Source organism: Euprymna scolopes, chromosome 28 (genome assembly GCF_053919585.1).
Source record: "Euprymna scolopes isolate OS-2025 chromosome 28, ASM5391958v1, whole genome shotgun sequence".
In the NCBI taxonomy this organism is placed as follows: domain Eukaryota; kingdom Metazoa; phylum Mollusca; class Cephalopoda; order Sepiida; family Sepiolidae; genus Euprymna; species Euprymna scolopes.
In genome coordinates, this window is record NC_136509.1 from 94,146,177 (window position 1) to 94,168,570 (window position 22,394).

General features: G+C 33.8%; 1 protein-coding gene across 10 annotated transcripts in view; it reads left to right on the forward strand.

Annotated features, from left to right (window-relative positions):
• LOC145249737 (uncharacterized) overlaps window positions 1–22,394 on the forward strand; it is a 1,648,663-nt gene that overhangs the window by 383,539 nt on the left and 1,242,730 nt on the right. The gene's annotated exons all lie outside the window — the stretch shown is intronic.

Sequence of the window (22,394 nt, forward strand, 5' to 3'; positions counted from 1 at the left end):
GATGGTCAAATTTAATGCTAGTAAAACTAGACGAAGGCCAGAGGAATAGTTGGCCGAAACGTCGTGAAACAACATCCAAGAAAGATGAAGATAATAGTCCGCAATAAATAGATTAATGAATAATATTCATCTCAATAATAAATTACAATTAAATAAAATATAAACTGCTCTCTTTTTAACAATTATAAAACGCGTCTCCAACCACCGATATCCATGAAAAATAACACCCTACCTGAGAATTCTTCCTTCAAACTCCTCGGCCTAACATTAACGGGCAATATGAACTGGAAAAATATATTGAAGTCATTGCGAAAACTGCTGCAAAGAAGGTGGGTTTGCTCTATCGAGCTAGGAGACTATTCACACCCGACAGTATCCTGTTCCTCTACTAGGCCTCCATTCGGCCAGGGATGGAGTATTGTTGTCACATCTAGGCTGATGCATCTAGTATTAGTCTCTCCCTCGTGCATAGGGTCCCAAAATGAGTCTTCAATCTAATAGGCCCCATTTTGTGAACTAAGTTCCAACTCTTGTCTAAAGGCTGCAACGTTGAATCCCCTTGCCTGCTTTACAAATATTCGAATGAAATGTGGTCCGATGAACTTGTCGCACTTGTGTTCCCCCTGGACGTACATATCTCCGACAAAGCTGCTGAAAATCGAAATCACAGCCCTTCACTGTTGATGCCCTGAATGCCAGAAAGCTTTCTATTCTAATAGTTTCTTCCCTGAAACAGCTGGACTTTGGAATTCCCTTCTTGCTACCTGCTTCCCTGACTGTGCTGATATGCAGAAGTTTAAATGTAACGTAAACCAACATCTTGTTAATCTTTCCTAGGCATGGTCCTAAATAGTAACCCCCTTACGTCCAAGTGGTGACTCTCTAACTCAATCAATTCCGAATATCTCGTTGGGTCCAATCAACCGAAACTAAATTTTTATTTGTACCCAGTGAGACATCGCAAACTGCCTTTAACTAAACAAAAAGTTTTACGACCGGGCAACCTCAAGAGGCCTGCTAGTATATCTATAATAGTAGGAATGTGTGTGCGGACAATTCTCAACCTATATACTCAACGAATTTTTGCTCCACAGAATTAAAAGTTTGTATAGAGGATATTCAGATATGTGAAAAACTATTTAATTAGTTTTCACCCGAAAAAAACAAAAACAGGGTGTTTAAGGGGTCAAAATAAAAAAAAATTGTTACGTGCGGGGGAAGGGTCATCGGATTTTTATGTTTGCCGACAGTTTCACGAATGAGCATGCATTAATCGTTCACATAGCAGACTCTTTATGTCAACAATAAGTATGTTTGAAAACAATTTTTAAAGATCATGCCAGGCTAGTTTAATGGTTATCGTACTTGACTGATTGTCTTTAGGGTTTGGTTTCGATCTCAGTTCGAATTTTTTTTATTACAAAATGTGAACATGATAATTATACATATTTTACGATCGAGTCACGTCGGGCGGCTTGCTTATATATAATATATTTCTGTGTTAATCTTAAATTCTATGCAGTTATGAACTATGCATAAATAGAATTCAGCGTAATAGAGAAATGAAACCCACCATTTAATAATCTCTCTCTATATATATATAAAAGGCAAAACGCGCGCGGGAGCCTTTGCATGTCCAACAAAGGCTTTTTCGGGGGGTACTATTGGTTAGAAGTGTTTATATATCCCATAGATAATAATATATAGGATTTGCGAACGCGCGTCGCGTCTAAATTTATTTACGTCGAATTTTACACGATTCTTTCTATTTCGGCGCCTCTCGTGTTTATTCGGCTTTTTCGTATATTTTTTCATGGCAAGTGCTCGGCTGAGCTCCAATCTATGATCCCCCTTCGCCAAACTTTCACAAGAAACACCCGTCTAGCAGAAATCACTATCAATAATTTCCTCCACACTTTATCTGTGCCTAAACCTAAACGTAGATTCTATGAGCAAAGCTTATTTCTTAGAACTGCATGCCTATGGAATTGTCTTTTCCTGCTTTCCATCTGATTACAATATGGTTGTCTTTAAGTCTAACGTAAACAAGTTTTTGATGAGCCGTTCCATATAAGTTAACAAATTTACCAAATTTCAATTACTAACGATTACTATATTGTCCAATTTCTACTGTACACTCTTTAACCCTTATCCTCGAGTGACCTCAAGGCCTTGATAAGTGGTGATGCCGATGTAAAAAAAAAAGAAGCGAAACTGATCTGAAGCGAAAGTGCAGTTCTCAGCATGAAAGACGGGAACGTCCAGAAAGCAATGGGCGTTTGATCAATGTGGGGGAACTCCTTATATCAGACAATTGCTATTCATATAGACACTCTCCTCTTTATGGGGGAGCTGGTTTCCACCCAACATTTTAGCGAAACAAAATGTAAGGAAACGAAACCAGAAAAACTGTCTCGCATTAAAGGTTCACTGCGGGACTTCTATGGCGTGATCATTAGAATCGTGCACCTGTCAATTTAACTTTTTAATCGTTAAAATTGAACTTTGTTTAGTTACCCACTCGCCCACGAAGGAAGAGTAAATTGTCAGTTTTTTTTTCACACTTTCTTTTCCGCCTTCGCCTCAACGCACCGGATTCGATCCTACCTATTTACCGAATTTTTTAAAAAATTTTACCTCCCCCCATAATACGCACACCTACTAATACCCGGGCAACGCCGGGTACCCCCGCTAGTATACTATGAAATAATTAGTTAACATTCGTTTTTCAAAGAAATTATGCAAATTAGTTAACCATCATGAAGTTGCTTGCGTATTTATTGCTAGGTATATAAAAAAGTTTGTTTTAATATTTTTTAAGTAGAAAAAAAAGTAGGCTTTAAATAGCAACGCAATGACGCGACAAAAACTTCACTTTATAGGGAAATGGATAATTAAATTGTTCAAGTAATTGTTTAGTTTCTCACGATTTCGTGTTCTTGCTTTTTTTTCACTGATTTTTAGAATTCTATGAGACTAGCCTGGAGTTTCCCGGGAGTTTGGACGTGTGTGTAGAGCAAAAAAAAAAAAAAAGTGGTAGTAGGCAGGCAGGTAGGCTCGAACCCGTACCGCGAAGGAGGAAAAGAACAGGAAAAAAATCGTGACGTCTTTGCTGTTGCGCTCATCGCCACACCGAAAGTGACGAAGGTTTAAATTAAGGCTAGTCAATCGAAAAAAGGGGATGACTTTCAGAAATATCGGCGAAAAAAAGCGACCCCTCACTGTAAAAAAAGTGCCCAGTTAAGGGTGAACGAATTAATGTTTTTATCCAATTTCTCTATATTTCTCGTCCGAAAGGTCGAGCTTTAAAACGCTACCAATCTCGTGGAAATCCGTCGGCTCTGGCGAAAGTGTTAGACGGACATACAAACATACATACATACATACATACATACATACATACATACATGCATACATTTAAACAGACATGTGATATTTATATTATAGATAAATATCTAATGGGCGCATCGTTTAACGCACATCTTTCGCTTTATAATAAAAACCAATGTTTATCTGTATTTAGATGTAATTAAATAAGTAAATAATTGTATGCTTATTGGTATGTGTGAATATATATATATATATATATATATATATATATATATATATATATATATATATATATATATATATATATACTAATGCTGACCTGAATAGTGAAGGCTAGTTAGGAGGATCTGGAATTTTTGCGAGGGAAATAATCAATCATGCTGAATTCAAGAGAAACCTTCAGAAAGGCAATGTGTCAGTTTTGCCCATTGAATTGAACAGTTTGAAATGTGAGCCTTGTAATCACGTACTCCGATGTTAGGGTTAAGAGTAATCCATAATACTCTTTATGACTTTTATCTTTGTTATTAATATTATTTTATTTGTATATTTACGTCTATTATTTACTAAAAATATCTGTATATTTATTACTTTTAAAATCAGTATAAAAGTTAAATATAGTATAAATATATATATTTGATTTCTTTAACCTATATATATTGTTTAGATATATTATGCATTACGAATATAGTTTTAGATTAAAATATTAATTTACTTGGATTAATTTGATATGATTTAAAAGCACCAGGATATCAAACAAATGCTTTAAATGTTTGAATATTTCACATGTGTGACGCCATTGTTTGATTATTCTTACAACTAAGCTAGGAACTCAAGGTATAAACTGTATAATTGTTAAGGGAACGCGAGCTATTCTTAATACTTAAAAAAATACTCCAGTAAAGCATATGCATAGAGCAAGTACTATTTTAATGTGATATACAAACTATTTAAAAGGATAAAGGTGATATTTTATCAAATATTTTATAAATATTCTCTCCTCAGTTTTTATATATAAGTCCAGAAATGTAACTTGTGTTTTTCTGTGTTCACAATTTAATTCTAACTCCTTTATATCTTAGGAATGTTAATTTTTTTTCAAATGTGTCATTATCATTTAGACAAATTAAGTCGGCAATAAATCTCCTACCGACATGATAATTATATCTTCTTGAAATATGATTTTCAGTGACGAGTCCTGCGTGTGTGTATATGTATATTCCTATATATGTATATCCAGATTTGCCCCAAAACGTCCATATATATGTAAAGCTGAACGTCTGTGTGTGTGTCTGGTCACGAATAAGCTCCTATATGGTTGACTATTATATAAAACTGATTACATATAATGATAGATGTATCGAGACACCAGAATGGGTATGTTTGATCTGGCATAATGATGATTCATTAAAATTATGGGGTCTGCGTACACGCCTGGTCCACAAAGTATGGAGATAAAAAATTTAAAAATTAAAAAAAAAAAGTTTCCAAGTGTTTTTGATATAGATGTACATAATAATACTTTGATAAGTATGTTTTAACTTAAATAGGGATGGTATAATAAAATTGTGGGGTCTGCGTTCGCGCCTGGCCTCCATAGAATGGAAATAGGCACAAACTTTAATAAAGACATTTCATATCTATCTGCGTAAGTATACTTTGATAATTATGTTTCAGTTTGACGAAATATGGTATAATAAAATTATGGGGTATTCGTTCGCACCTGACCTCCATTGTATGGAAATATTTCACAATGTTTAACAAGGTTTTTTTAATATAGATCCACAGAATATTGTGATAAGTGTTTCAGTGTGAACAGGTATGGTATAATAAATTATGGGGTTTATCTATTTTATTTTTGCTTTCATCATATTTTGCTTTGGTTTTGATACCCCCAAATTCGAAGCTATCTCTTTACAACCCTTCCTTTTCATAACCTATCATACAGTTTCTGTAGGCTGTTTTTGAACACAGTCAACGACGGTTACTTTTGCTAGTATGTATGTATATATATATATATATATATATATATATATATATATATATATATATATATATATATGTGTGTGTGTGTGTGTGTGTAGAAAAGTCCAATCCCAGCGCGGAAAAAGAGAAAAAGTGTGTGACAGAGAGAGATAAGCGAAATAGATTAATTTTAGGCTGCTTGTCCTGCCTGCATCTCAATCTTCTCTTTGTCCTAGTGGTTATGGCTGTTGGCAAAAGACAAATACCCCGAGGCCCCACATGAAGAGACAGAAAGAGAAGTAGAGAGAGAGAAAGAACGAGATCAACAAATCTCATTTCATTAGTCGATTATGTTTGCAGAAAAAAAGGCTGCACCCACTGATTAAACCGATTGACGTATAACCGAACACATATGCAGCCATATTGTCACACACACATGTATCCTCATATACAAAGCATCACACATACACCGTCAGAAACATTCGATATACATACGCAGCCATGAATATTTATATTACACATAAACAGCTTGAACATATGCGAACAGACGACGAAGTCAGATGATAAAAAATATAGATACGTACGCAAAGAACTACGTACACAATTTGGAACTTACACAAACAGATAAAGACAAACACACAATAAGATAAACACAGTGATACAAAATTAGACAAATACACAAACTTACACAATTAGAAACTTACTAAAAGGGACACATAAACAATGAGACACATAAACAATGAGACACATAAACAATGAGACACATAAACAATGAGACACATAAACAATGAGACACATAAACAATCTGACACATAAACAATCGGACACTTAAACAATCGGACACTTAAACAATCAGACACATAAACAATCAGACACATAAACAATCAGACACTTAAACAATCAGACACTTAAACAATCAGACACATAAACAATCAGACACATAAACAATCAGACACTTAAACAATCAGACACATAAACAATGAGACACATAAACAATGAGACACATAAACAATGAGACACATAAACAATGAGACACATAAACAATGAGACACATAAACAATGAGACACATAAACAATGAGACACATAAACAATCAGACACATAAACAATCAGACACATAAACAATCAGACACTTAAACAATCGGACACTTAAACAATCGGACACATAAACAATCGGACACATAAACAATCGGACACATAAACAATCGGACACATAAACAATCGGACACATAAACAATCGGACACATAAACAATCGGACACATAAACAATCGGACACATAAACAATCAGACACATAAACAATCGGACACATAAACAATCGGACACTTAAACAATCGGACACTTAAACAATCGGACACTTAAACAATCAGACACTTAAACAATCAGACACTTAAACAATCAGACACTTAAACAATCAGACACTTAAACAATCAGACACTTAAACAATCAGACACTTAAACAATCAGACACTTAAACAATCAGACACTTAAACAATCAGACACTTAAACAATCAGACACTTAAACAATCAGACACTTAAACAATCAGACACTTAAACAATCAGACACTTAAACAATCAGACACTTAAACAATCCAACACAATCATACATAAATAGACAAACAAAAAATCAGGCACGTGAACATTCAAACAAAAGCAATCAAACAGAAACAATCGGACGTATACTCCAAAAGAAACGCGCACGTAATCAGTCGCGTACTCAATCAAACGCGTACTCAATCAAACGCGTACTCAATCAAACGCGTACGCAACAAGGCGCAAATAGATGCGTACGCAAACAGACATATGCACTTATTTTAAAAGTACACAACGAGCACATATTCACCTAAACGGTCCGATTTCACCTAAACATTGACTTTCGACATCCAAAGGAAAAAATGATAAATAATCTCAATAATTAGAAATATCAATCAAAAACAATATAAATTTCTGGTAAATAGCGTCGTCAACTATCACCCTAGAAAATATATGACAGTGAGCTCCCTTTGATGTAGCCTCGTTTTTGAATATCATGATAGTATATGATTATTTTTGTAGTGGCGTGAGAAAGGAATGTGTAGTAATTTCGACACGCAGCGGTTTTTCACAAAATAAAGAATTACCTAATTAGTAAAAATTTGTAAAATCAGGGAAATCCCAAATAAACAAGGCGGGAAAAAAAATTTCTGCCAAGAGGTGCTGAACTAAAGAAGTAAACAATGTGATTTCATTATTTGTATTGAACTATGTAGCACAATATTACTTTCTGATTATTTATTAGTACTTTTTAATTTATATCATTTGGATCAGTTCTATATTGAAAATACAATGGACGTTATTTTCATAGAAATGTTAATAAACTCATATTGGCTCAGTATTAATTGTTTTTTTTTTTTTGTTCAAATAAACTAATTTTTGCGCTATCGCATATATCCTCTTTCAACATCAGCAACCTAATCGTCAAAGGTAACGTGAATTAGAATAAACACATTAAGAACATTGCCAAGGCTGCTGCAAAGAAGGTGGGCTCTCTCTTTCTCTTTACAACGTCACAATTCGCCCACACATTGTTACAGTGCTGCATATATTTGTGATGGAATGATTCCGATCCTATACTAAATTTTCTAATCCGATTCTTTATATATCTTTAAATATTTAATCATAAAATTGTTATTTTTGCTCCATTACCGTTAAAATCACACGTTAAATGTGCATCTATTTTTGCAAACGTAAAAACACATTAGAGGGGAAGGGAGTGATCTATAGATTTTAGCATTAGCAGTAATGTTTAATATATAAATCTAACATAACAGATGAACATTGTCTTAAGATAGCGGTTTCAATCCCACCCAAAGCGTGCCAGAGGTAATTGGTCAAAATGTGGTGAGACAACAACAACTACGGATAGCAGTGATGGCTGAGAATACAGTTAGGAGATTCGAAGTTCCTATCCGTCGCGGTTATCACCTGACGAAGTTCAGAGGAAGTTGGCCGAAACGTTGTGAACCAATAAAAAGATCCAAAAACAACTAAAAAAGATGAGACTAATAGTCCGAAAAAAAAAAAAATTAACATATAAATCTAATGTTAAAAATATAAATCTAATATATAAAAGGCTATATGTTTGTCTGTCTTCATATTTTCAAGTTTTATCTCCACCGAAACTAAAAGTCGCAGATCAGCGCTAAGAGCCTCAAATGATTGGATTTTTTTATGGGCCGTTTTTTATGGATCTTTAGCCGGTTAAAACAGTTGTTAAGGAATCTAAAAAAGAGGGAAAAATTGAAAAAAGTCGTCATAAATTTTGTACATTTATCTGAGTTTATTTTAAATTTTTATCAGTTCATATGCGTGTCATGTTGATACAGTGGTCGCGTCGCCAGCTTTTAATGCTACAATTTTGATTTGGTTTCGATTCTAGCTGTTGGCACCCAAATGCATTTTTTGTTTACTTTTGAAATCACGACTCCATAATATTATATACGAAATTTGGACATATTAAATTATCATTTAAGCGTATTTTACGCCCGGGCAGACCCCCCCCAGCTAGTATTTATTATTTTACTATTAATACTAGCAGTAGTTTTTATAAACAAAAATCAAATAAAAAAGATAATTTAAAAAATCGTTTGTGGCATGGGAAAATAGGCACAATTTTTTCCCCCGATTCCGATCCCAATACCTCCAAAAATTCCGATTTTTTTCGATTTCCGATTCCGATTAATATTCCCACCATTAACATCTACCACTAGTGCCTCACCATTAGACAGTATCCCAAACCTAATAAACCCCACTTTCGGCCAACCTTTATTCTCTGTCCCATCACGGCAGTGTCGCAGACCTGTGCCTATTTTATAAGTACTTTAATAGCATGTACTCTGATGAACTCTGAGTACTCCTGCCTTCTGGGCGTACATATTCCTGACTAAACCGACAAGTCGTAAAATCCACCCCGTTGTTGTTGATGTCCATAGACGCCAGTCTTCTACTTTAATAGTTTCTTCCATCAAACTGCTAGATTTTATAATTCTCTCCTTGTTTCCTGCTACTGTGACTTTACTTACCTGTGGAGTTTAAATGTAATATGAACAGACATCTGTCTGCTGACCCCTCCCCTCAGTTACTGTTAATTCTAAATCATAGCTCCTCACATGCTAAATCGCAATATGCAATATATTTGGGATCAGAAAGAATAAGAAAGGGACGGTTTATCCTCGTGTCTGCTATATAATTCAAACGTTCTTTATGTTCTAGCGTATAAGCTGTTAACTTTATCCTCTACTTTAACTCAAGGAATTCGAATGAAGCCAAAGGGCATATTGTGCTAACAGTCACCAAGACAATCCTCATCAGTGTTAGATTAAATAATGATGGAAATAGAACACCGGCTACTTTCCCAAAAGAAGAAAATAAAAGGATTTTCGAAACGGAAACGAAACTGGGAGGAATTGGGCCGGATGTGAATTAATGAGAACGCATCAATTTAATGAAATCGAATTCGATCAAGAAATAGATTGGGTAAGCAGCTAATGGTCGTTATCGTTGTTGCGACGAGACCGATGACTAATGAAGCCGACTTTCACAAAATGTCAACTGGATGTGGAGGAAGTACGCATCTTCTACTGGCTGAATCTTATTACGTTTCTTTGTTATTACGTGCCAATGAGGCTGGTTCGTTAACTTATTAGCCGTTCAACGCGCGTGCCTCCATCTCCGCCCATATGACCCACAGAATGGGCATTAGGCGCTTGCATTTCACGCAATTCTTAATTTACTGTTTAGTTAGTTTTCGTATTTACAACAGAACACATGGATTGATTTAGCCGCTTGCCGTTGGAAATATTTAACAAGTTTCAGTTTATTTAGTGACTATGGACAAGAAACACATTATGTGTGACATTACGAATGTTTAAATTAGAATAGTTACATAAATAATAATTATTATATTAAATAATATATACTATATCGATCTTTTTAATTCGCCGAGCGGGCGTTTTTATTTCAGCTAGCGTGTTGTATATTATGGCGCCCAAAAGTTGTTGTTCGGCCATACAATATAGCATCAACCCAACAAACATTTTACAAAGAATTAAAAAACATGAAACAACCCCTAATTAAAAATACGTTTCTCAATAAAATTGTCGATAAGTACATAAAACTCTATTTAAACTCAGCACACAATAAAACATAAGCCCTAATCCTAACAGAAACGACACCATCAAAGTATGCTATAAAAAACAACTACAGATTAACTACAATACAAATGAAAAATTAATAACCAACCTAATTAAAAGATAACCAAACCCACCAACCATCACAAAAACATTAAACTAATAATATATTATACTAAATGTAAAACTTTCAACTTAATAATTAAAACCAATAATAATAATAATAATAATAATAATAACACCACACTAAATCAAACTAATCTAATGCATGAATTTATTTGCCCCTTCGAAGAATGTCTCCGAAACTACTCTAAAACTTCAAACAGCGCATACATAGGCCACACCATAACAACACTCTCGCGACGACTAACCTATTATTTAGCTTACAATAGCGCCATAAAACAACATTCGATGATAAAAACCTACAATCATCCGACATTAGAAATATCTTAAGTAACAATACTAAAATTCGATTCCTGAACAATTGCACACGAAGACTAAAATTACTTCAAGTCATACTATTTAAAAAAAAGTACAGCCCCTTATTAACCGGATATCCTTACATACCGGGACAAATATATTAACTATAGTGAATAACTTACAATAAATAACCTAAATAAATAAAATATAAAATAAGAACATTAAAATCTATATCTATAACAGTGAAATTGTGTCTGTGTGTATATTTGCATACCAAACAACTCTGTCAATTTTCAGTCTATAGACTGGAGATTTGACATAAAGGGTAATGAGATTAATCGGTTTTCAGCCAGAAATCTGGCTATCAAGGGGTCAAAGTTCAACGATTTGACCTTTGAAAACTAACCAAATTCCTCTGTTAATTTTGGGTCTAAACACTTGAAATTTTAGATGTAGGTTTTTGTGACATGGATCAAACTTTAAAACTTTATTTGGGGCCAAAATTAGGGTTAAAGTTTTAAAACAATTGATCTCTCAGCCAATTCTAGGTCTAAACATTTGAAATTTTACATGAAGTGTATTCAGACATAGGGCAAGCTTTTTAATCTGTTTTTAGCCGAAAATTTGGCTATCAAGAAGTCAACGTTCAAACGATTTGACCTTTGCGGTCTTTAGCAAACTATTCAGCAAAATTTGAGTCTAAACATTGGAAATTTTACACAAATGGTATTCAGACATGCAGCAAGCATTTTAATCAGTTTTTGGTGACAATTTGGTTGCCAAGATGTCAAAGGTTAAAGATTTGACCTTTGCAGACTCTTTCGCCGATTTTGGGTCTAAACACTTACAAATTTTAGATGTAGACATGAAATTTTAGATGGACATTGGTCAAACATTTAAATATGTATACATATATATATATATATATATATATATAATGGAAATGGTAATTAATAAAAACTGAAGAAAGTGCTCAATACCGTTGTAGAGCAGATATGCGTTTTATTTTTATTACCGTATCATTCTGTTAAGTTACATTTTGTTTCAGCTACTTGGCCGTTTTTTTTTGACCGTCTGTAGCATCCTCAGACTTTTACAGAAATGTAGCTGAAACAATAATGTAACTTAACATAAAGATACGGTAATAAAAAATAAAACGTATATATATATATATATATATATATATATATATATATATATATAAGTTACGAACAGTACAGAAGGCTGAACTACTAGTTAATGATTCGTCTCTACTCATCCTGGACGCACCTTTACAACTAATAAAAAAGAACTCTAAATGATCATACCTCAATAAAATAAAAGAAAACGATAACAACAATCGCTTCTGATGACGATCGGATGTATCGATAGAAAGCGGTTGAGAAAAATATGGACGAACAACAACTTTTGGGCGCAATAATATACAACATGCCAGCCGAAATAAAAAAGCCAGCTCGGCGAATCGAAAAGATATCTAACAAAATTAGAAAACAAAGAGGTGTTCAATCAGACGGGCTCGAATAATTGACTTGCTGCCAAAATATACAAATATATATATATATACATATATATATATATATATATATATATATATTTTTACATAGGCGTCACCACATTATCAAGGCCAAGAGGCCACTCAAGGATAAGGGTTAAAGAGTGTACAGTAGAAATTGGACATTATAGTAATCATTAGTAATGAAAATTTGGTAAAGTTGATAACTTATATGGAACGGCTCATCAAGAACTTATTTACGTTAGACTTGAAGACAACCATATTGTAGTCAGCCGGAAAGCAGGAAAACGGAAGACAATTCCACAGGCGTGCAGTTCTAAGAAAAAAGCTTTGTTCATGGAATCTACGTTTAGGTTTAGGCACAGATAAAGAGTGGGGGGAATTATTGATAGTGTTTACAGCTAGACGAGTGTTTCTTGTGAAAGTTTGGCGAGGGGGGACCATAGATTGAAGCTCATTCGAACACTGTCCATGAAAATTACGATACATCAGAGACAAACTCGCAACATCTCTTCTGTGAGATAAAGGTTGCAAGGAAGAGAAAAGGACATCTCCTACAAGGCTACGAAGTCTATTTTGAACTCTATCAAGGCAGGCCAAGTCCTTTCTAACAGCTCCTGCCCAGATGTGGCAACAGTATTCCATCCTTGGACGTACCTGGCTCTTATATAGATAGAGAATAGCATCAGCAGTGAGATATCTACTGGATCGATAGAAAGATCCCACCATTTTTCCAGCGGCCCTGGCAACTGATTTGATGTACGTGTTCCATTTAAGATCAGGAGTAATGCTCAAGCCAAGAAGTTTGTCAAAACTTGAGGCCTCCTGAAGACGAGAGCCATTCATTTCAATTGATGTCAGATGTGGATCAGAATGTTGATGATGTAAAGAGAGAAGCTTGGTTTTAGATGCATTAAAAGTAACCAGCCATTCTTTACCCCATTGTACTACGTGCTCAAGATCAAAGGAGAGAGAATTGGAGAGAACTTGGTCGTTTACTGCCTTAGATGTGCTACCATAAATGGTAGTGTCGTCAGCATAGATGTCTACAAATGATGTAAGGATGTGATTTGGAAGATCATTAATGTAGATCAGGAAAAGAGTTGGGCCCAGGATGGACCCCTGAGGGACACCGGCATTAATACTGTGAGCTTCAGATTTTTGCCCCTCAACTACTACTCTTATGAACCTATCAGAAAGAAATGATTTAATAATTGAGAAGACATTTCCAGCAATACCATAGCTAGAGATCTTATGAAGTAAACCTTTATGCCATACCCTATCAAAGGCCTTAGATATGTTAGGAGCAATTGCCCTAGAAAGGTTGCATCCGTAGAGAGATTTGCTAATCCTATGAGATATAACTGTAAGCACATCTGCTGTAGATCTAGCAGAACGGAAACCATATTGAGTGTCACTAAGAAGGTTATTTTTGTTGAGATGGTTGATTACTTCTGTATTTAACACAGATTCCAGCAACTTACTCATGACGCACAGGAGACTTATTGGCCTGTACTGAGAGGGGGATGAGCGATCACCTGAATTCTTAAATACAGGGCATACTGATGAAATTTTCCAAGGAGATGGGAAACTATTCTCCTTAAGACAACGTTTAAACAGTTTTGTAAGTATGGGCGCTAGTTCAGGTTGAAGTTTTTTGAGTACTATAATTGGAATACCGTCAGGGCCAGTTGCTTTACTGGAATCAAGGTTTTTGATTAGCTTGGCAACATCGCGTACAGATATACGTATATCACATAGCGTGTTTTCTGATAAAGGAGGAAATATTGGGGGTTGGCAGCCTTGATCGCAAAGGGTAGAATTAGCTGCGAAGTTCTTGACAAAGAGTTTGGCTTTGTCTGATGCTGACGAGATTACCTCAGGTCCATTGATAATAGTTGGGATGGAGCACACGCTTCTGTTCATGATTCTGTTTGCTATTTGCCAAAACTATATATATACTGCAAAATTTGCCAAAACTATATATATACTAGCAAAATTACCCGTCGTTGACTGGGTTCAAAAACAGCCTACAGAAAATGGACTGATTTATGAAAGTGTGATAGGTTATGAAAAGGAAGGGTTGTAAATTTGGGTCTAATTTGGGAGTATCAAAACCAAAACAAAATATGATGAAAGTAAAAATAAAATAGATAAACCTCATAATTTGTTATACGATACCTGTTCACACTGAAACACTTATCAAAATATTCTGTGGATCTATATTAAAAAAACCTTGTTAAAAATTGTGACATATTTCCATTCTATGGAGGCCAGGCGAAAACGCAGACCCCACAATTTTATTATACCATGCCTATTTAAGTTAAAACATACTTATCAAAGTATTCTTATATACATCTGTATCAAAAACACTTGTACACGTTTTGTAATTTTAAATTTTTTTATTTTTATACTTTGTGGACCAGGCGCGAGCGCAGACCCCACAATTTTAATGAACCACCGTTCTGCTAGATCAAACATACCCATTCCTGTGTCTCGATACATCTTTTATCATTATATGTGATCAGTTTTTTTAAATAGTCAACCATTTAGAGCCTATTCGTGACCAGACACACACACACACAAACACACAGAATTCAGCTTTATATACTATATATATATATATACCGTTATACATAGGTTCATATATATATACCGTTATACATAGGCTCATATATATATACCGTTATACATAGGCTCATATATATATATATACCGTTATACATAGGCTCATATATATATATACCGTTATACATAGGCTCATATATATATACCGTTATACATAGGCTCATATATATATATATATATATATATATATATATATATATATATACCGTTATACATAGGCTCATATATATATACCGTTATACATAGGCTCATATATATATATATATACCGTTATACATATGCCCATATATATATATATATATACAGTTATACATATGCTCATATATATATACAGTTATACATATGCTCATATATATACAGTTATACATATGCTCATATATGCATACATACATACACGATTCGGCGCGGTATATACAGCGTCTTGGCTTCCCAAATGGTCACCCATCTGGTAATGGTGAGGCTCATCATTGCTTAACTTCGGTGATCTGACAGGAACCGATTTGTCGACGTGATTGTTCTACTGTTTGTTCTGTCTTGTGGCAGCCACTGCACCCACAAAGGTTAGCAGTAATACCAAAAAGCGTGGTTGGTTCTACACAAAGCCTTCACCACTATAAAAAATCATGTTTCCGAACAACTTAGTTGTGACAAAACCTCGGAAGCAAACTTAGGACAATTTCATGAAACCAAACAAAAATTAATTTTTACATATCGTATTAACAAAAGAACAAGTTATTTTATTATCTGTCTTTTTTTATAATTATGTATTTTATAGCATTATGATATAAGTATTTTTATCACTATCATATAATATAATATCTTTGAATATAAAATAATATATTTATTATAATTCTATGATATGTATTTATTACGATGTTATACATATCCGATATAACAGTTATGATGTTATATATCATTTATCCGTATATAATGGTATATCATATTTATCATTGACAGATAGGTCATGGCTTATAATATGTATATATTAATCATAGTTATTATATAATAAATTATTTATTATGAAATAGCATCTTATTTATCGTTATGTATTAAATATGTTATAATATCATTTTGTACTAGTCATTAAGATATAGTATTAACAAATTACATTATATTTATTGGTTTTTCTATTAGGAATTATTGATTATGATATTATATATTATTCACCATCATTATATAATTATTTATCACTAAGATATAATACAGTATATCTCAGTATGAGATTATACATTATTTCTAATATTATATATCATTTGTCAATATGATATCATATATTATTTCTAATATTATATAGTGTTATTTCAATATGGTATTATATATTATTTCTAATATATTTTATTTCCAATGTTATATAGTATTTGTCAGTATGATATTATATATTTCTAATATTATATATTATTTGTCAATATGATATATATTATTTCTAATATTATATATTATTTATCAATATGATATTATATATTATTGATTATTTCTATAGAATTATAATTTATTAACAAAATATTATTTTTATTTATTATCAAGATATAATATTTTATCTATCAGTATGATATTTTATATTATTTGCGATTATTGTATGTATTATTGAAAATTATTTAAATTTATCATCAAAATATAATATCTTGAATATCCTTATGATATTATACATTATTTATCATTAGAATATTATATATTTTACATATTATTATATTTTTTCATAGTGGTATTATATGATATTTAATATTTTTATGATATTTAAAGTTTTTATGTATGACGTTCGTGCATACAATTTTTTTTCGTTTGTTTACAAAAAATGTTTATGTTGGACTTGAAGACGTCGAAGTTGTAATCAGGTGGGAAACAGGCAAGCGGCAGAGAGTTCCACTGGCGTGCAGTTCTAAGAAAGAAGCTTTGCTAATGGTATCTATGTTTGGATTTAGGCACAGATAGAGAGTGGGGAAAATTATTGACAGTAGTTTCAGCCAGACCGGTGTTTCTCGTGAAATATTGGCGAAGGGGGACGAGGGATTGGAGATCAGACGAGCATCTGCCATGGAAATAACTATAAAACAAAGACATGCTCGCAACGTCTCTTCTGTGGGGAGAGAGGTTGCAGGGAAGAGAAAAGGGCATCCCCCACTAAGCCACGAAGTCTATTTTGTACTCTGTCAAGGCAGGATAGGCTGTTTTTAGCAGCTCCTGCCCAGACGTGGCAGCAGTACTCCATCCTTGGACGATATTAAAAATCACTACGATATGATACATTATTTATCATTAGAATATTATATATTTTACATCAAGAAATCATACATATTTTTCTTAGTGGTATTATATATTTAATATTTTTATAATATTTAAAGTTTTCATGTTTGACGGTCGTGCATAGAATTTTATTTTTTTCCGTTTGTTTACAAAAAATGTTTTTCGTTTGTTTACAAAAAAAAAATTATTGTAGAACAAAAGTCTCTTTTTTTTCTCATGTGTTCACAAAAAATAATGAACAAAGGTTTATTCTTAAATTACTACCATATTTTTATTATAGTTTTAATAGTTTTACCATAGTTTTATTTATTCATTATTTAATTTTATTTATTATTTACTCATAGTTTTACCATAGTTTTATTTATTTATTATTTAGTTTTATTTATTTATTATTTGTTATTATTTATTTATTTATTATTTATTTTGTTTTATTTATTTATTATTTACTCAGTTTTACCATAGTTTCATTTATTTATTATTTAGTTTTATTTATTATTTATTTGTTATTATTTATTATTATTTATTTATTTAATTTTATTTATTTATTACTATTATTATTTATTATTTATTATTTAGTTTTATTTATTTATTATTTATTTATAGTTTTACCATAGTTTTATTTATTATTATTTATGTATTAGTTAGTTTTATATATTTATTTATTATTTAAAGTTTTACCATAGTTTTATTTATTATTATTTATGTATTATTTAGTTTTATTTATTTATTATTTATTTATTATTATTTATTTATTATTTAGTTTTATTTATTTATTATTTACTCATAGTCTTACCATAGTTTTATTCTTAAATTACTACCATAAGAATGTTCTGTTTTTGAAGCTTGATATTTAATCCAATCTCATCGTTGTCGCGAATCTTTGTTGTGTCCGGAAAAATAGTCTGTCTGAATTATGAAACATCCGAGTAATAAGTAGACAAGCTCATTGTAAGTTAAATACAATTCATTCACGGCAAAGAAAAACATTAATTATTTACAGAACTATATGCATGTGTTAGCCCAGCCGCCATATTGTCCACCTTTTTTCATATTACGACTAATTAATCGTTGTCAACATCCGATGGCCGATTACTAAGCTCATTATTTTCAAGACTCTCGTCGTCGCTACGAACCTTCTTAAAAATATATTTAACTGTTTAATAGCTGTTCTTTGGTCAAAAGCTTCGTTGATATTACAGCCTAGCTTGAATAGAAATAAAAAGTGTGTGCGAATCATCTATTTTTCATCTAGTATTCAAGGTTATTTAAAAGAAGATATGATTGTTTTATAACGATTGCAATATAAACGATTAGATAGAAGGGAAATATATAATATATATTCGATTTAATAGAAATATAAACTTAATGCTAGTTTATAGTCTTACTCTTAATTTTGAGATTATATGAACTTGGATTTTTTTATCTAGGAATGAGAATAAATTTCAGCAATAGTCCAACGCCATTAATTGTAAGAATCTTCATGACTGTTTTTTTTTTCTTATTCACGTTCTTCCTAAATGTTGTGGTGGCACCCACTCATTTACATATGTGGATAATATTACACATAAATAACAAGACTCGGTTAGTCTGAGTGTGTGTTAACCAGAAGTCACCGAAGGCCGAGCCGAGAGCAGATATGTTCTCCAGCCAAGACTCTCTTACCTGTCAACCATTATGTAAATATACTTTAAATATAATTTTCCTAATACACTTCTTATTGATCTACCTTTGTTTGTTGAGTCTTCATTTGTATTGCCTTATACGTTATTTGCAAACATAACACTAAACAAGGCATACCGCCACTTGGACGTAAGAAGGTACTATTTGTGACTATGTTTAAGAACGATTTACAGGATGTTGATTTACGTTACATTTGAACTTCTACATATCAGTACAGTCAAAGAAGCAGGTAGCTGGAAGGGAATTCCAAAGTCTAGCTGTTTGAGGGAAGAAGCTATCAGAGTAGAAAACATTCTGGCATTTATTTGTTGAAGGGTATGTACGTCGAGGGAGCACAAACGCAAGGAGTTCATCAGAACACATTTCATTAAAATACTTCTAAAACGGTTAGGTTTAGTTTTCTATTTCAATAAACTTAAAATTATTCGATGCTAGTTGTCAAGTGCCGCAACAATAGTCGCAGGATTTGAAACTACTTCACACCCTATCAATAATTATTTTATAATTTAAATCTTATACATAATGATACGTTATCTCGAGGGTTTTTTTTATTGTCGTATGCTCTGCTATCTAGTGGATTCTACTTTAATAACCGTCAGTTCGTTGTATCTCGCTTTCAAAAAATTAAAAGGAAAACACTCGCTTTATGGAGGTTGGTAACAGAACGCCACCCATGTTGCCAGGGACGCTGGGAAAATGGTGGGATCCTTCTACCGCTCCAGAAGATATCTCACTACTAATGCAATTCTCTATCTATATAAAAGCCAAGTACGTCCAAGGATGGAGTACTGCTGCCACATCTGGCAGGAGCTGCTAAAAACAGCCTATCCTGCCTTGACAGAGTACAAAATAGACTTCGTGGTTTAGTGGGGATGCCCTTTTCTCTTCCCTGCCACCTCTCTCCCACAGAAGAGACGTTGCGAGCCTGTCTTTGTTTTATCGTTATTTCTATGGCAGGTGCTCGTCTGAGCTCTAATCCCTCGTCCCCCTCGCCAATCTTTCACGAGAAACACCGGTCTGGCTGAAACTACTGTCAATAATTTTCCCCACTCTCTATCTGTGCCTAAATCCAAACGTAGATTCCATGAGCAAAGCTTCTTTCTTAGAACTGCACGCCAGTGGAACTCTCTGCCGCTTGCCTGTTTCCCACCCCACTACAACTTGGACGTCTTCAAGTCCAACATAAACAAACTCCTGATAAACCGCTCGCTTAAGACAATCTATCAAAACTCCCAATACTAATGATTACTACAATACTATCTCATTGATTACTGTACACGCAATAACCCTTATCCCTGAGTGGCCTTCGGGCCTTGATGTATAAAGCTGAACATGTGATTGAAATTCGATAGGCTGTTTGCTTTTCTTAAACTATGCAGTTTTAAGATGTCAATTCACAACATCTGTTCACTGTGAAAGATGTTTAGCTTTTTCGAAAGAAATAACCTGGATAAGACAAAAATTAAAATTGACCGATCCGAAAAGAGATAAAACAGACAATCCACTTAAATTCTGCCATGAATGCCGTTTATTAGAAGAGATGGCGACAGAATGAGCGAGTCAACTTGGAATCCAGTTCGTTCGACAGAAACGCTTTTAATTAGGATGTTGGCAACTTTCACGTTGTCCCTCCCCAAAGTACGAAACGTCTTTTCTGGAAATAATTTTTATTTTTTTATTTTTTACATAGGCATCACCACATTATCAAGGCCAAGAGGCCACTCAAGGATAAGGGTTAAAGAGTGTACAGTAGAAATTGGACAATATAGTAATCATTAGTAATGAAAATTTGGTAAATTTGATAACTTATATGGAACGGCTCATCAAGAACTTATTTACGTTAGACTTGAAGACAACCATATTGTAGTCAGCCGGAAAGCAGGAAAACGGAAGACAATTCCACAGGCGTGCAGTTCTAAGAAAGAAGCTTTGTTCATGGAATCTACGTTTAGGTTTAGGTACAGATAAAGAGTGGGGGGAATTATTGATAGTGTTTACAGCTAGACGAGTGTTTCTTGTGAAAGTTTGGCGAGGGGGGACCATAGATTGAAGCTCAGATGAACACTTTCCATGAAAATAACGATACATCAGAGACAAACTCGCAACATCTCTTCTGTGAGATAGAGGTTGCAAGGAAGAGAAAAGGACATCTCCTACGAGGCTACGAAGTCTATTTTGAACTCTATCAAGGCAGGCCCAGTCCTTTCTAGCAGCTCCTGCCCAGATGTGGCAACAGTATTCCTTGGACGTACCTGGCTCTTATATAGATAGAGAATAGCATCAGCAGTGAGATATCTACCGGATCGATAGAAAGATCCCGCCATTTTTCCAGCGGCCTTGGCAACAGATTTGATGTATATGTTCCATTTAAGATCAGGAGTAATGGTCAAGCCAAGAAGTTTGTCAAAACTTGAGGCCTCCTGAAGACGAGAGTCATTCATTTCAATTGATGCCAGATGTGGATCAGAATGTTGATGTAAAGAGAGAAGCTTGGTTTTAGATGCATTAAAAGTAACCAGCCACTCCTTACACCATTGTACTACGTGCTCAAGATCAGAGGAGAGAGAATTGGAGAGAACTTGGTCGTTTACTGTCTTAGATGTGCTACCATAAATGGTAGTGTCGTCAGCATAGATGTCTACAAATGATGTAAGGATGTGATTTGGAAGATCATTAATGTAGATCAGGAAAAGAGTTGGGCCCAGGATGGACCCCTGAGGGACACCGGCATTAATACTGTGAGCTTCAGATTTTTGCCCCTCAACTACTACTCTTATGAACCTATCAGAAAGAAATGATTTAATAATTGAGAAGACATTTACAGCAATACCATAGCTAGAGATCTTATGAAGTAAACCTTTATGCCATACCCTATCAAAGGCCTTAGATATGTCAAGAGCAATTGCCCTAGAAAGGTTGTCTCCGTCGAGAGATTTGCTAATCCTATGAGATATAACTGTAAGCACATCTGCTGTAGATCTAGCAGAACGGAAACCATATTGAGTGTCACTAAGAAAGTTATTTTTTTTGAGATGGTTGATTACTTCTGTATTTAACAGATTCCAGCAACTTACTCATGACGCACATGAGACTTATTGGCCTGTACTGAGAGGGGGATGAGCGATCACCTGAATTCTTAAATACAGGGCATACTGATGAGATTTTCCAGGGAGATGGGAAACTATTCTCCTTAAGACAACGTTTAAAAGATCGCCATGGGCATGGAATATGTGCCTATATTAGGGATAATTTTCCATGTGGTAGGGACATCTCCAGGAAAGATCCTAACTTACCCTATATGTGCTTCCGGGTTGCTTTAGCTCACACTACGGCATTTATATTTACTCTCTATCGCCCCCATAACAGCGGAGCTACTATCTTTCAAAGCATATCTGAGAAAATTGACCAAGTCCTATCTGCTTATCCTTCAGCTAACATTCACGTATGTGGTG